This window comes from Mycteria americana, chromosome 6 (genome assembly GCF_035582795.1).
Source record: "Mycteria americana isolate JAX WOST 10 ecotype Jacksonville Zoo and Gardens chromosome 6, USCA_MyAme_1.0, whole genome shotgun sequence".
Classification (NCBI taxonomy): domain Eukaryota; kingdom Metazoa; phylum Chordata; class Aves; order Ciconiiformes; family Ciconiidae; genus Mycteria; species Mycteria americana.
The window spans coordinates 40,608,645-40,623,260 of record NC_134370.1 but is presented as its reverse complement, the minus strand read 5'-3'; positions in this window follow the sequence as shown (position 1 = coordinate 40,623,260).

The window sequence follows — 14,616 nt, the reverse complement described above, 5'->3', positions numbered from 1 at the left end:
CATAACCCAAACAACAGATTACACTGAATCACCACTGCAATCTGTTGTATATGTCAGCCCTGAGATGAATTGATAATTTCAACAATTGATGATTTGAATTGTTTTAGAAACACAATAAAGGAGAAAACAATAAAATGTTCACAGAAAACATCAGAAAAGTGCGTGTAATTTCATGACATTCAGAATGCTGCTTAGACACCCAAAGGACAGACAACTGAAATATCTACACATATACATACACTATTTATCAATAGTTTGTCTCTCTTTCACTTTCTCTCAGCTGATCATCACTAGTTCTTAGAGAAAAAATCTCCATTAGAGCCCCTCCCAGTCCTGGTTTCTCCTGGTATGCTTGCAGGACCTTTCCCTGGCTTCTATTTTCTGTTTTCTACTACCCCAGTTGCACAGCTGGTTTCCAAGACAGTATTCATCATGTACACTGACCATTTCTCTACAGAGACATAAAATAACTGGAAGCTGTGAGTTCGCATGTAAACTCTCTTGGCTTTTTTAAGTATTAAAAAAAATCCTTTACTTTCCACAGCTGAAGTTTGAAGTACAGATTCTCCAAAAAGGGATCTCCCAAGCAACTGAGGGTCCCTATGGTCTCTGGTCACACTGTAGCAGGCTCCAAGCCAAAGAGCATCACTAGGAGCCTAGCCAGCAGCCTACCACCTCCTCCTCATGTACTACATCTGTAGTGCGGTGTTCAAGAAATTGGTTGTAACCCTACTGCGGGAATGCATGAAGTGCCAGTATCATTGCAGATCAGCAGCAGAGAAGGTCTAATGTTCCTTCAGTCTCTTCTTTTGCCCTCACCTCACTCAACAGGGAAAACGAGTGCTGTCACAAAAATTTCTTTGCTGAGTATTACAGGATATGGCATTCAGCTAACACAGGAACACTGCCTTGTTCCTCCAGCTTCATTAGGGCCCGCAAAAAATCTTATTCCTTTCAGAGGATGTCTTAAAACATGAAACAGATGGATACTTCAACATGCGAGATCATCCCAATGGTTTGACATAAGGAGAAATGTAGAAAATACCTCTTATCTTTCTTTGGCTTATTCAGGCTGAAAAGGCTTTAGCTCACTTAATACTGACTTCTTTATAAAAGCAGAAAACACGGTGCTAGCCCCTTCCTATGAAATGCTCTTATTCATCAAGGAGGGAAGTTGGAGAAAAACCCAGAGAGCGAGAGAAGCTGCAAATATGACCTCACCCAGCTCCAGCTATGCCAAGCGAAAAGCTGCCTGGGCCCACGTCTCCCAGCCTACGTCCAGCTGCTCCTCGCTGCTGTTCTGGCGGAGGCACCCACTCCCCCAGCCCTGCTGGGAGCACGGGCCACCAGCTTGCTCTCCAATCTGTTTCAAACACAGTGAAACAAGTTTAACTGACAGGCTGTCGTTCATTTGGAAAAAAATCGCTTCAGAAAAACTCCTAGAAGCTACCCAGTCATGAGGTTTGTGGAGGTGGGAATGCAGTGCAGTGAAGAACAGCAGGTTGACCTTCTCAGCAGACACAGCCAAGGAGAAACTGGGTAACAACCTTTCCACTCAGGAAAGATGGGGTACCCCCTGATGTGCATTTGAAAATCTTAGTCCTCAAGGGAAATTAAGTCTGCACCAGATTCAGCGTTCAAACAGATTCATATATTCTGCAGTTACAAACTGACAGCAAGAGATGCCAAATGCAAAATCTGCATGAGACAGGAAAGGATTTAGGATTTTGTCTAAGCAAACACAGAGCTGCAGCTGCTCCTAGACCATGAAAATAATGTTGTGGTTTCAGCCACACACTCCACATCACGAACCTGGGCAGAACCAGCAGATGGATGTTCCCAGTTACAGTCCCAGACACAATCCCTTGCTCACACGCTGTGCTTTCCCCCAGCCTAGAAAGAGTTCTTAATAGGGATGACATGAACTTGTATGACATAATTGCACTGAACTTCTCAAAGAAGTGGTTGCTTTTCCATGTTTGTTCATACTCATCACTGTCCTCCTGAAATCTCCCTCCTATTCTCCATCTTAATAAGGTTCAGGAATGTTTGAGCAGCATATGCTGGAATAAAAGCTCCCACAGTCTCTCATCCTGTGGAATATTTATGTTAGCCCATTTTAGGCTGTGTTTGGCTTGGTTAATATTTCTGGCACTTACATGGAACTATTCAAGGAATCCTTCAGCAATGTACAAATTTATGGTTCTGAACACATACATTCCTAGCTCTTTTTCCTCCATCAGTGCTCTGTCCACTGATTAACATAACTAAAGACAAAATCATAAACTCATGCCCTTTACTGTTAAAGACAATATCCTCATCTGCAAAAACTTTGGTACCTGAAAGCAAATCGGTACCTACAAAGCCATTCATATTAAGGATCACACATATGCAGTTACGTTATGTGTATGAATTCCCACAAATCTCTCCATAGGAGTACCTACACTGTAGAGAATGCATTTGCATGTTCCCATATACCCATTGTGTGTCTACATACTACACACAAGAAGACAGGACAGAAACTGTTGATTAATCAAAGATTAGTCACACTGATGTATTAAAACACATAAAAAAGACCAAATTTTACCTGAGATTTTGAAACTAAAAGTCTAAGGTATTTTGATATTTGTAACAAGCTTTTTTTTTTAGCAGCGTGCTGACTTCGACATTTGGGCTTCAATTCGTACTTACACAAGGTCTATTTTGTATCATTTTGGCACTTAAAGTATCACTCAACAGCAAGCTACAAACATAGTAATTTTAGGTTTTGGAGTAAATTTGAATAACTTATTTTGGGGGAAAAAAAGTATATTTCTAGAGCTTCTGTTTGTGAGATAATCAAAATAGTAGATTTTAATTTTCGGTAGGTTCCAAAATACCATTAAAAACCAGATATATTTAGAGAAGTTTGTGCATTGCCTCACACAGAACAAAATCCCAAGACCTGAGTAGTATTATAAACCTTGGTAATCTTGCTATTAAATATTCTCAGACACTGCTAAAACTTGTTAATAAATTACTGTAACATATTTGGTCTTAATCAGATTTGATCCCAGGTCTGAAAAGTTCAAAAATATTTCTATATCTCATATTGCCACCGGCCCCTGTAGTCCTGCACTTCGATATAATGTATTTTGTATTTCTCTAGTTAATGCACAATGATAAACGAATACCTGCGGGATTTCCAGAATTTGTGAACCATCCAATACAGCAAATCATTTAAGCATGCAAATAGTTACATATATTTCCTGACATTACCGCAAATGAGAAAGGAATCTGAGCTGTAGCATTAATACATCATACTCTAATTAAAGCTTAGCAATGCATGAATTGTTCAGATTTGTATTCAAATAAGACAAACAAGTGTCAAATCCAGAGGGAGTCTTGAAGCTGACATTTAAGTTTTACTTTTTAGATTTTTCCCTGCATACTCTAAGTTTGGGTTCAAGGACTTTGCTTCAACACTTTCTTAAGAATATCCAGCTTAAAAACCACATGTTTCTCATCAAAGGAGTCTTTTGAATTGAAAAATCATAAGGAACGCTGCTCTTGCCCATTTCCATTTTTGCAATTATCTTATAAAAACATTAATTTTAGCAGTCTAACTCTTTAAGAAACGGTTTACATATGCAGCTTTTTAGTTGATGCATTATCACTGTCATTTTAAAACATTTATGTGGCTTGTTTATGTTGCTTTGTTAATTTTATTGTAATTTAGTATTAATTAATAGCTCTGTGGTTATAAAGTGGTTAATCAGTTACAACTCTTAATTATGCCACAGCATTGCTTAATAAAACAATACACTATTGGGATTATACCAAATTAATTAAATTCATCTGCTATCCTCTTTTATGGGTAATTCATTGCACGATAAAAGCAGTCATGAAATTGTTTTCGTGGCAACTAGCCTAAAAAGACTTCGCACGTATTCTTTCTTACCTTAACTACAGAGAAAACCCGTCACTGATTTCAATAGTTTTCTACAGATCTGCACGAGGATCATAACTATCTCAAAAACAGCAAACAGTCATAGAAATTTAGTAATGGAGCAACCTTGTTTCTGAAGTAACGCTGAAACAGAGGACTGGCATACTCAGCTCCAGTCAGTGGCTGTCCAGCCGAGAAGCCTGTCCCCGACCAGTGGCCAACAAGCTGCTGCTTTAGGACTTACTGAGCCAGACGTACCACCTTTGCCTGGTGAGGTCACAGGAGAATTCTTCCTCCATGAAGTTACCAAATTGCATCTTGAACCCACCTAAGCTTTTGCCATCTGCCACACTCCGTGGCAGCAAGGTCCACGCACTAACCACTACATGGGAAAGCACTCCATTTGCTTGCTTTAGATCTGCTACTATAATTTCATCTAATCCTACTTCTTGTATTATGACAAAGAATTAATAAATTGCCCGTAACCACTTTTCCCCACTTTGAAGCTTATATCCCTCCATGAGGTCCAACGCCTCAGCTGCATCTCTCAGGCTGAACAGTCCGAATCCATTCAGTGTCTCCTCACATGATGCCACTCTACCCAACTGCCCCTCTTTAGGCTTTTTTAGTCCTATTAGTTATGCATAGCCATTTATAGCCCGTTTGATATTGCCTAGCACTTGTCATGATTAAATTAAATCTTAATTATTTCAGATCATTTTTTCATGTGTCAACTTAATTTAAAATTATAATTCTGTCCTTGTCAAAATGCTTTCAAATCTTTCTGAAGCTGCTGTGTCTGCAACTTTCCAATCCTAGTCTTTATGATATTGCACAAGTCAATGAAGAAAAAAATTAAACATGACAGTCTCATGTTTTAATATTTGTTGCAAGCTCACGACAGACTTGAAAACTCCTCCCTGCCTGACAGCACACATGCAAGACAATGGTTTCACATTCAGTCATGACCGTGTTATTGGTGACTTACTCTAGATTATAATTCCAATGTTCGCGTATGAGAACAGCACGTGGTAAACTTTTAAGAGAGCAACTTAACTTGAAACAAACTGCAATCCTTGCTCTGTCCCCATCCACTAAACCAGTTACTTATGCAACGAAATTTCCCTTGTCAGTTGTCTGGGATCTCTCCTGTCACCCATCAGTCTCAGGTATGGGTCATGGATAATGGTTCAGAGATCGTTCTGGCCAGTTCCGCAGATACTTTAGGGTGAATTTCATTAGTCTGGTGACTTGAATACAAATAATCTCTCTAACTATTTTTCTAACTTTATCTATTCCTCCTTGGACCCTTGCATTATCTCCTTAAATTAGTGAAGAAACTCTGATTATATTTCCAGTGCTTCTCATGATGAGAGGAAACATTTAATTAAATATTTGTAGAATACACTATTCAATACTTCATCTTTTGGAAAATGAGTACCATGCATTTTACTCTTACCTGGTAACAAAACTAAATTTAAAAATACCTTAAGATAGATATTTTACTGAATGGAGTGTGAAAATATTCACACTCCAAGTCCTGAAGGTTGGTTGATCTCTTCTGACTCTGATCATTTTATGTTAAATGGATGGGTATCATCTTTTATCACAGCCCTCTGACAGACTGGCAGAGATGGTGCAAAACTACTGCAGTTTTTGGAGAAAAAAAGTTAGAAAAAGGAACTGTTCAGCTATAAAGCTTAGCAGAAGGATTTTGAGATGGCTGAGCTGATATGATTTCTCAGCACCATCTCACATATTTGTTTAATAGTTGATAGGGTGATACCTTTGTCCTAATCTTTATTTTAGATTTTCCCTCCCCACAAGGTATTTGCAGAGATGAAGTTTTATGTCTGAACATAAGCACCTCTATAATTTGTCCCTTTACTAATTGTTTACTTTTGCAGTCCACAGGGCTTTACTGCAGTGATGCCTTAACAGAATTCACACACAAATTCCGGAAAACGACAGGCTAAAGATCACTCAACAAAAATGAGGTTGGGACTGGCTTTACATGGAGGTCTCTATGCTGTGCAACCTCTTTACCTCACCAATTACAGCATGTTTTATACTTGAGGCATTACTGAGCTGACTTTTTTCCCAGGACTCTTCCTCCTAAACCTACTGGTTCTGGTTTTTTTGTGTCTTCCGTAGAATGAGGAATTAGTAAAGTTTTGCTTCTGTCTAAGCAATAAGCTGTCACATGAGAGGGCAGGAAGTGTGGTACCAAAGGACACCAAGTGATATGAAATCTGCACCACAGTTCACTGGGGTTCTCCTGGAGCACTGAAACTACATGCTTCACGTATGTCTTTTTGAACACAGGAAAAGGTTTGTGTAGAGTGGCCTGGAGCTGGCTCCTCCACCCTGACCCTTGCTGCCACTCAGTTCAGGCTAGGCTTCCTTCCAGCACCTCCATCCATGGCCTTAGAAACAGCCCTTAATGTACTTGCTGGTGATTTTTTCAAAGGGGAGCGTGCCCCAGCCACTTCCATGCTTCCCATGTCGCAGGGATAAAATGCCTCCACTGAAGACCAGTATAGATATTATGAGGGTGCCTTGTGATTACTAATTGAGAGGGAAGAACACAGCTGGGTTCTGGGCTGGTTCCCATTGCCTTTGAAGCACAGGAGGAGGAGGAATGCCTAATGCTGCACAAAAGCAAAAGACAGCAGACTTGAATCTGAAAGGGGACTGCCCTGGTGACACTCAGCAGTGCTCCCCACTCCCTTCCATGCAAGGCTGCTACCTTTCATTACTCCTCCTCCTAGCACATACACACACTGGTTAGAGCTCAGGGGATTTAGGATCACCTCCTTTCTTCTTCCCTGGAAAGCAAGAGGGAAAAACCCCAGAGCTCTCCATACTGCACTGCACACTAGGCAATGCTGCTCATAAGTCACAGAGCTCAGTCAAGAGGGTGAAAGGTGCTTCTACACCTTTCTCAGCATGGACTCGAAAGGCATGTAACTCCGAAACACCAGAAGACTACAGGGAGGTAGCATGGTTTTCAAGGTCAGGAGAGAAAAAGAAAAACAAAGAAATCAAAAAAGGGAGCAAGGGAGTAAGGATAAAAGACATGACATATGGCGAGCATGGCAGACGCTAGGGAGGAACGCACCACAAAGTAGGTGGTTTCCAAAGAATAACCTGACATTACACTCAAATGTAGCCACCCATTGATAGATCACTCATCTCCATCACGGTAATTATTCAGAAACATTTTAGAACTTGCCATTGTCACTAACAGCTATTTAAATTTGGGATGTACAGCAGAAGTTGCACAGTATTGCACCTGTCTTGTCCTTTATTTGGTACAAAATTAGTCATTTTTGCTGTGACAATTCACATGTAAAAGCAAATCTTAAAAAGTAGCTTGCAAGTGTTTTAAGCTTCAAAAATCTGTTTCTGTAAAAGCCTAACAATGGATCTGCGTTTCTTCATGTCATGGCTGCACGTTACGAAAAAAAAAAAAGTCACAGCTCACAGGTAACAGAGTAATGTATGACTGAAAGGGCTCCTGGCTGTCAGGAGGAGACGTCACAAGTGAAAAGCAAGAGAAAAATAAGGTATAGTGAAAGGAAAACTAAAGCAGCGTTGTTTAGTCTTTCCTTTCTAAAATTGCATAGTTATGCTGAAGTATTTAGACCCGTCATAGGAACACAGCCACCCACATGCTCTCCAACGCATGCAACATGCCACACTATCTTCCAGAGACTGCTGAACGAAGTCTGTCAAGACAGAGAAAGCATGCCTTCATTTCAAGGAGAATTTCCAGAAAACCAGATTCAAATACCTTTACCGTATTCGTACACCAAAAAAAAAAAAAAAAGAGGCCCCAAGAGTTTGCGAAACATCCCTCCTGTATGCTCTGAGCGTGAAACTGCTTAAATGGCTCTACCAGCTTCAAAAGATACCGCTGCTGCAACAGTCCCTCACCTGGAGGTTTCTTCCCTAACCTAGCAAAAGGGGTCAAATAAGAAATCCTCACCCATCTTCGTGTAAAAGACATCTCAATGTATCAGCTTTCAGTGATGTGGCAGACTTCATACAGCTGCAGATAGAGACAATAGCTCTCTCCAGTAACCCCAGGTGGAAGACAAAATTGAACACCTGATAGACATTTTTGCTCTGATTGCCTGACAACAGCCAAAAGGCAGTTCAGACTAACAACCTATTCTACAACTTGTAAGTGTAATCCACTCATATTTTCCCCTCTCTCCATTTCCAGCAGGTCAGCAGATGCCTGTGCCTGCAAAGTAACAATCTGAACTGTCACCTGGCTAGCTTAACACTACCAGTAAAAAATAAAGTAATAATTAAAAAATCTTACATTCCTCAAACACACCAACCTCATCCAAAGAGGTTTTTTATTTATTAATTTTCTTTTAAACACAGATACTAAAGAAGGCGACATCTCAGAGAGCTCCACTCGGGACAGAGTTAGTGACAGCATCAGAAGAGACCCAACATTCAACATGCAGTGTTTAGAAAAAGAGTGAATTGATCTTCTTATATCAGCTTTGAAACTGCCTTCTGTAGCACCCAGAGAGAGCTTGCCCTTCAGGCAGGTTTTTACAGGCTCTCATGGCTTTACTTTGATTGCTGTTGTAGCCGAAATATATAGCTTTAGTACGAAGGGATTATCTGTTATCCTACCCTTTGGGAGAACCTCATACTGTGACAAAGACTTTTCCCTGCTTAATCTCTTAAATTTCACAAAACTAACAAAAGTACAGCACATCTAGCATTACTTTCTTTTTTTTTCCCTAATGCCCCTCAGCCCCTTGAGGGCTAAGCAATCATTGAATGGTATTTAACATCACCATAGCTGATTCTTAATTCACTGATAAACTGAAGTTTGATGACATTTTGGGGTTCATAATCTGAATTGTCACACTGCTCAATAGGGCCTTTTTCTACTGTATTTTAGGGGAAAGAACAAAGTCAGAAGGGACTAGATCACAGCCCTGGAAATAAAAAAAAACAACAAAAACAACACACCAAAACCAAAACAAACCACATTCTGTGCTTCAGGATCAATTGATTTTTGGTATCCTCTGTCAAGCCTTACCCACAAGGATTACCTCTTGGTATCAACAGAACCATTTAATCCTCTGCTGTGATTTGGTATATTCTCTCCTGGCTCAGACAAATCTTCACCAGCAGCTACTTTTTCCTGAGAGACTTAATATCCTGCTAGTGAAAGGACATTAGTCCGTTTGAACACAGATCATACAAACTAGAGTTCTTTAAAGAACAGAAGCAGGGGCAAACCCAGAGGGTTTATACTAGGCTATGTGGCCCATCCTCAGGCTAATGACACCTTCAAAGCCCAAGGGCACAAAGGAGAAGTCAGGGCATTGCTTGTCCAGAGTGTTGCTGGCAAGTTTTTGGTTATTTATCTTCACAGAGGTAGCAAGTCCAAAGAAAGCAGGAAGCACAGGTCCTGGACCCTCCAGTGGGATATGGGTTTGTGGTAGTTGTTTTTGCAGCCAAGAACCATCATATGCTGCCATCAAGAATTTTAAAGACAAGGACAACTGAAGATCTAAAAGTTCTAATATTGCATAATTAATTAGGGTTATATTAAATAAGTCACTAAAAGTAAAAGCAAACAAAAGTCTTCTCCTCCCACTTCAATTCACTTGCTCTTGGATTCAAATATGCATACAAATACAGGAGGTTATACTACAAGAGTATGCTACAGTGCGGAACTTGAGCAGTCACCACCAATTCTTCCCTTTTACCAGCAGCACTTCCAGGGGAAAAAAGCATGCGTTCATACATGGAAGGTGACTTCTTCATACCCTCCCAGCAATGCCAACTCACAAGCAAACAGCCTTATGCACCAATAAGGATTATAAGGAGTAGAGTTTCTTCTTAAAGGAAACATAATATTCTGTGCCAAGTGCTTTGTTCCGAACACATTGTTTCTACAAACACAAAGCTGAGGAGGCAATATAAAAGACTGCTTGAATGTTAAAATAAGAATCGGAGAGAAAGAGCCAAAACAGTATTATATCATGGAATATCTGTAAGAATATCTTCATTGTGAACAGGTTCACTAGGTTACATATTTCTGTTGACCAAAAAACAGAGGGTTCACTTTGGTGCAACTCTACAGCCAGGGTTAAACAAAAGAAAAGGCAATCTCGCAACAGTCCCATCTATCCATAAAATCCACAAATCTAGCCATCATATAGGAACAAATGCAGCAATTCTTACACGCGCACAACTCTACACTGAAGGCAGAATTCACACCAACAGAAATGACTGGGCAGCACGTTGGAAGAACAGCAAAGATCAGCTGTATGCTCCGTGCCTGCTTTGCTACTGCCCAAAATGATCTCCATATATATTCACCTTCCAATTTTGTTTTGCTTTCATTTTCAGTGGTTAAAAAGACCAAAGAATAGTATCTTGCCAATAGCCCTTCTAACCCAGCACACTCGTAGATGAAATGCAAACCACTAATAGTACTGCTGAAGGGTGAAAGAGCATCTTGCCATATCTGCAAAGATTTTTAAAATCAGACAGACTGCCCAGAGGACACCATATAAACCAGGAGGCACTATCTGAATGTGCCAGGAGATCTCGGCAGCAAGAAGACAGATGTGCTGGAGGATGCAGAGCTTATGTATCCTCTATGAAGCAGCTGAGGATCCTGTTTAATCATAGTCCTACTCAAGTCTTGGTCCTTGATCCTCACAGAGGTCCCCTTTGGCACAGTGTGGACACTTCTTACCTCTGATAGGGCCAGGAGAAGAATACTGAACCTGAAACACTGAATCAGAAAGGGATCCATATAAACAGAAAGGACTTAGATCTGCTCACACAGTATTCCAGTCTGGTGAAGAACAGAGAAATTGGGGAAATTATCCATTGACTTTACAAGACAAAGATTTTTTTTTTTTTTTTTTTAAGATAGTTACTATGTTTTTTCTGCTTCTTTGCTTGTATTCTACAGAGCTAGTTGTACAAAGGAAATGTTTTTGTTTCCAGGCATTTTTTTACTATTTCATTTGCAATGCTTGCATGCCAAGAGAGAAGTAATATTAACTGCTAGGCAAAAAGGTCCGGTGGCCACCCATCCCTACGCCAGAGAAACAAATGGATGCACCCAGCCAGATCATAAGTCTACTGTACCACTTAGTAAATAATTTTCTTGAGGATTCATAATACCTGTATGAATCTCATGAATGTTACGGCTTTTTTTAAAAAAAGTTACTTTCTTCCAGTTCTTACAATTTTGGTGGGTATGTAATCGGTTAAATTCTCTGATCTTCCCTCTTAGTAGAATGCTAAAAATTAAGATTTTTGCCCTGCTACTAGATAACCAGGAAGAGAACCAACTTTTCCATTAATTCTGGTGGGCATCTGCTTGACACTTGATGTCCAGTTTTGACCTTCTTGTTGATGCCATCCTCAAAAACATCCTCAAAATACAAATGCATTTGTAGAGGTCAGTCTTGCAGTTCACCCATAAGATGAGAAACCTGCCTCAATCTATGGCAAATGACAAAGAAGGTCTACAAGAAAGTCATTAGACAGATTTTTCTCTCTTTCCTTTCTGCCCATTCATTACAGGATCTCATTCTAGAAAAGTAACTACCTTCATTGTTAATATGCCTGTTATTTTCTAAATAAAATTCTATTTATTTTATAATTAAATAACAGAAGCAGGAAAACATCTAGGAAAGGAAATGGCAAGTCCCAGTGGAGAAAACTATATGAGAAAACTATACGAGAAAATTTGAATTTTTTTTAAATTCAAGAGTGAATACAGATTTGAAGCATAATAAAAACTGAATGGTTGTTTGAGTAAGGAGGAAAACCAATCAAAGAAAGCAATCATGTAGAAAAGAATCCCTTCCAATGGTAATGACACCTCTATTCCAAACAGGCAGCCAATGTTTGAGACTTTGTGCAAGCTAGATTTTTGTCTCAGCGTTATCATCTGTTCTCATTCAAAAATACAACCAGTCAAATCATCAAATTGCTTATGTCTCCATCTTGGAAATGTAGTTGAAGATGGAGAGAGGAATTATTTCTGAAAAATTATACGGAAGAAAGTATGAATATATGTGACAAATTCAGGCAGAGTTAGCTCAGAGATTGGATAAGAAGGTTGCAGGTTTTCCCTTCCTAGCTGGTTTGCCTGCATCTGGATTCAGAACATGTTCGAATGAATGCTCTGGGTTTTTTTTGTACGTAGCAATTAGATGTTCAGCAAAGCATACGCTTATACTAATTCCATTCCTTTCATGCGTCGCCCTTTAATTGATCTAATTTGTGTGCAGTGCGACTTTCCTGCTGCCTATGAGAAGAGTAATTTCTTCTTATGCCACATTGGGGGAAACTTTTATGATCCAACTATGCTAACTTATTTTCTTACAATGATTTCTTTATTGCTAGCAAACATGGTGATCACACCACTTACAAGTTAAATAATATCTAGTATATTACATATAGTACACTATTACCTATATATAATATACAATATTTTTCATATTTATCCTTGGAAAAACAGATCCTCTGATACCACCCCTATATAAATTAAAAAACGGAGTACTATGACCATTGTGTAGACCTTTTCCCTCTCCTCCTACCTAACAAAATAAATAATGAAATAAAATGCAGAGAAAAATATTTCATTAGCTGAATCAGAGAGTCTTCCCAGAAAAAGTAACTAGATATTGGTAATAAAAATGTTAAGTTTCCCATTGTTAAATCACTCATTAAGCCTGCGAAGAGTCTTTCAGAACTCATTATCCATTGCAGGACAAGAAGCAGTAGAGTAAGATAACATCAAAATACACACCTCTTGCCAGCTACACATGCATGCATACTTCCCTGCCTTAGCCATAAGCAACAAATGAAGAAACCCCTAATATCCAGAACCTCTAGCTCAACTACACATGAGATTTTCAAAAATCAAGAATTCAGAGAGGCCAGTATTAACATGTTTCTATTCCCTTCCCCCCCCCCCCCCCCCCCCCCCCCTTCTTACAGCATTGAACAATGAAATATTACAACTGCTCTTCAGCAGGCTAAGGGGCAATAATTTAAGGACACTGACTATAATGTAAAAAAAATTATAATTAAAAAAATCAAAATTACTTTAAAGTCTGGATGATTTTGGTGCTTTCATTCTAGATAACACAGTTAAACATACTTGTTCACTTCGGTAAGGGGCATTTTTCTCCATCCTCTTGATCATTCAGAAATGTTTGCCAGGATTTCAGTTCCACCCTTAGGTCCCTGCAACCTCTCAGCACGAGGCACCTAGATGCCTTACACGAGCCCTTTGCCACTACTGCTCTCCCACCTCTTCTCCCATAAAGCTTCCAAAAGATCCAACGTCCCCCCTGTGCAACATCACGAGTACTTGTGACACACTTTCCAAGTGAATCAGGCCTGGCCCTAGTATAGGAACTTGGGGAACTTCATTGCTTCTCTCCCTCAAATGCCAAAACTGCCCGTGTTCCGTCATCCCCTGTTTCCTATGTACATGACTGACCTTGTTGATGGGCCTCAGTGTGCTCAAGCAGAATAACTGATGTGCAAACACTCAGGAGGTGAAACCTATGAAACCACCGCATATAGTATCAAAATAGATTTAATTAATACACCTAAACAACAGCTTAAGTCATACACTACAGCAAAGATGCACAATCAGCATAACAAAGATTAATTACTAAACTAATAAAGGCTGATATTTCTGCTGCCTTATCTGCAGCAAAGAATACTCCATCTGGCTTGCGCAATTCCCCATCAGCAAGGAAATCTAATGCTTTAAATTAGCATGTTCATGATTAGTACATAAAACCTTTTAGGCGAAGGGTATATGTTATTCCTGTTTCCGTTTGAAACAGAAAATCTAGATACACATTTACTAAGTCAAAGTGGTCTTGATGTAGGAGAACTTAAATTCCTTCCACATCTCAAATATAACAAAATAACATTATATGATTTTTTTTTTTCTTTAAGTCATCATGTAGTGAAATTGGAAACCAAACACACAGCAGGGATACCTCGGGGATTTTCACACTGCCTATTTGTTTTGTAAAAAATGAATACATTATAGACAGGAAGTAATTCAGGCTGCTTCTCCTCACTAATTCAGAGGGAAAAATACTAATTTTATTTTTCAGTGAAACAGAATCCTCATTGCCCACGTGCCATACAAAAGTAATTTTACAAAATGCCTATAACAGATATTGGAAGACAGACACATACTGGCTTTCAAAATCCCACAAACCACCTGAGCTGTGACTGGCTGAACAAATTTCACTGTAAATTTCAGCATTCTCAGAAGACAATGATTTGATCCTTGCTACATCTATCTGCAGGCTGCCAGAATTGGCAATCTGAAGTCATGTTAATTAATAGTTTTAATTAAACCATGAAAAATACAACCACATTAAGTGTGCTGATATACCAAGCTGGAAACAGAGATGGATTCATACATAAAATGCTGCAAGGTATGATTGCATACTATGATTTTTAAAGCTTACAAATCAGTTACAACTATAAAACCATCACTGAGAATAATTACAAGCCTAAAATAAACAAGTCTTTTCATTCTCATGTCATGAAAGCTCTTCTATTGATGTTTCTTATCAAGAACTTACCTAAAAGAGGCTGCACTAAGAAAATCACACTCAAAAAATATAAAAATACAG